Here is a 3,192-nt window from a genome sequence, read left to right as displayed (position 1 = left end):
CCACGTGTACCTCGGACGGGGCCAGCCAGGGAAAGGGACTTCCTGGCCGTGCTTCTCCCAGAGGGCGGGGCACCCGGGCACAGGGCCAATCAGGAGCCCTGCGAGGGGGCAAATCCGCATGAGAGAGAAAGAGAGAGAGAAGCACAAGTGGCTCTCTGTCTCTCTCTACAAATGGCGGAGGACGCTTGGAGCTGCAGGGGAAGGCTCAAAAGTGTCCCCAAAACATCTCACTCCATCGCCCCCCTATCGCCCCCTTTTTGTTCCATCGCCCCCACGCCGCCCCTTTTCGTTCCATCGCCCCCCTGAAAAATGAAATCGCCCCCTGGGGGGCGGTACCGCCCAGGTTAAGAACCACTGATCTAAAGAACAGTTACTTCTACCATCTCGGGGATGATGGTCATAGCATCCTCTGTAAGTAGTGATAAACCCTATAAGAACCAAGGTCCTGACTATCACCGCAATGAAGGAATATACGTCATTGGTCACCAAGTAACAGAAAGCATTGTTACAAAATTAAAAAGGGAGGAATGAAGGGTCTTGTAACTGGAACAAAAAGAAACTGTTTAGCCTAACTATTGCTATCTCGCTTTTGTAATGAGAGTTTGAGTCAGGGACAAATTTCATGCAAGCGTGGGAAACATGTACATCAGAGGTGTCAAACTGCCGGCCCGTGGGCCAGATGCATCATGCCGAAACTGCGCCCACCCCATTGATGGCAATCGAAAAAAGTTGTGATACATCACGACACGTCATGCGACGTTGTGAGTTTGACATCCCTGATGTACATGGATAGGAGGGAATAAGGGAGTGTACAGGAATGATTGATGTCTTCCTTATAATGTAATGACTCTGTTGTCTGATTTTCATTGGCTAACAAAGTTTATAAAGCAATGCTACTGTCTTCATCCTGGTTCATCCAAGCCGGGGATAAATAAACAACATGGTGACTGCTTTAGAAAAAAGGTTGTAGTTTATTGAAGAGCCAAATTGAAAGATGGTTCTGGCAGGAAAGAGGAGAGAAAAGAAGGACTGAGCACATGTGGGGAGTAGGTTTTTATACCCTCTGAAGCCTTTTGTTTGAAGTAATTTCCTGTTCCTGGCTTTGCATTTCCTGTGTCACATTTTCTGACCTGAGTCTGGGTGTGACTTTCTAGTATTCTTGATGGTGGTGGGTCAATTCTATTATGTCCCAAGGGTTATATCCTGCTTCCCTGGTTCTGGGGCTAATGACTCCTAGAGTTTAGGTGGGGTATACAGATTTTAGGTGTCTTTGTCTTCTTGATCTCCTAGCTGGGGCCTTTCTAATGGTTTACATCTGCATTTGTACAGAGCTGGCTTCTGCTTGAGACAGAGAGACTTGGGGGCAGGGTTGGTTTCTGCTTTAAAAATCCTTTTGAGGAAATATATTTTTCTGCCCCTTTTAATATTTCCTTCTCTAGGTCAGGGCTTTTCAACCGGTGGCACGCGTACCACTGGTGGTACGCGACCACCTGGCTGGTGGTACGCGGCGTCGCCTTCCTCCCCCTCCCTTGCGTTGCTTTCCTCCCCCCCCCCCCGCTCTGCTCGTTCCCAGCTCACTTGTTTGTGGAAAATGCTGCTTGGTGGCAGCCTGCACAAACCCTACCGAACGTGCCCTGCAGGGGGTGCGCGAAGAGCGCAGGTGCAGAGCAAGGCCCCGCCCTCCCCAGGGACTCATTGTGCAGCAACCGGATTGACTTCTTCTGGTGCACGCAGGTCAGCGGGATCCGTGGGGCCCTTCCCCTCCCTCTTCTTACTTCACAACAAGTGCTAGCCTGATAGCCCCTTCTGGGTTGGGAGAAGTGCACGTCGTTGCCTGTATCGCAGGCTTAAAGTCTGAAACAGCCGGGCTCTTGGCTGACTGATCACCTTTCTCCCCCCCCAACTTTTCCACAAACCGGGAATTGTGGCTTAGTGGGGGCCTGGAGTGGGTCTCGGGGTGCCCGTGCACCCCTTGGATCAGACAAGTGAGCGATTGACTTTAGCCTTTGGGGAACAAAAGCCGGTCGGGGCTGATCTCTTCCTGCCCGGGAAGGCTGGAGAAGCCAGGAGAAAGTCAATTATTAGAGGGTGGGGGAGTCAGTTCTTCATTTAAGGCAGTTTTGGAAAAGTAACTTTTGCTGGAAAGGAAAGCAGGTTTTTTCCCTTTTCTTGGATCGCCTTCTTTGCTTGGGCCTCTGTTGCCTGTATCGCAGGCTTAAAGTCTGAAACAGCCGGGCTCTTGGCTGACTGATCGCCTTTCTCTTTTCAGGAGATGAGCCTTTGCAGCAGGCTTCCCCTTTCGTTAATTATCGGAAGTTTGAAAGGCAAGCTGCTCCCGGAGCGTAAAAGTAGAGGGCCCAAACGGCGAGAGTGACGCAGCTCTCCGACTCTGCTTCAGGGGGAAAATGTAGGGGGAAAATGACTGGGAGAAGTAGCCGGTTCTAATGTACGTGCCTGAAAACGGGAGGTGAACCGGCCACATCCCCGCCCTGCCTGTGCGCTCTCCTCTGCCTCTGCACGCACACAGGCAGGGCCGTGTTGTGTTTCTGTCTGCCAAAACCAGGCTGGGGTCTGGGCAGCGTAGCACAGGACGAAGGAACGAGGAAGGAAGGAAGGAAGGAAGGAAGGAAGGAAGGAAGGAAGGAAGGAAGGAAGGAAGGAAGGAAGGAAGGGACAGACAATGGGAGCTGCAGCGCTGCAGCCTTCCAGTCCCGTGAGCGTCCTTCGGCTGTGCTCCAGGGCTCGCATTCATCAGCTGTTCGGCGGCTGAGAGACAGAACCTTTCAGCTTCAGGCCGCTCCATCAGCCCTTGCCTCCCTGCCTAAGCCTCCCGCCCATCAGCTGTTTGGCGGCTAAGAGTAGGAGCCGCTCAGTTGTTGGTTGGGACACATCCACGCTACCAGGTAGAAGGCGCTGGCCGCTGGTCTCCTTTGCTGCCCCGCATGTCGTCCTCGACCCCTCCCCCCACCCGTTCATGTCGAGCCTGCGGGGGCTTGACAGGTAGAGAGGGAGGGAAGGAAGAAGGGAACAAAGGGGTAGGTGAAGGAAAGAAGGAAGGAAGGGAAATGGGAAAGAGGGAGGGAAGGAGGAAGGGACAAAGGGGGAGGTGAAGGAAAGAAGGAAGGGAAATGGGAAAGAGGGAGGGAAGGAGGAAGGGACAAAGGGGGAGGTGAAGGAAAGAAGGAAGGGAAA

This window comes from Protobothrops mucrosquamatus, unplaced genomic scaffold (genome assembly GCF_001527695.2).
Source record: "Protobothrops mucrosquamatus isolate PMUCROS unplaced genomic scaffold, P.Mucros_1.0 scaffold69, whole genome shotgun sequence".
NCBI classification, from domain to species: Eukaryota; Metazoa; Chordata; class Lepidosauria; order Squamata; family Viperidae; genus Protobothrops; species Protobothrops mucrosquamatus.
The sequence above is the reverse complement of the archived record's forward strand: the minus strand, read 5'-3'. Positions refer to the sequence as shown.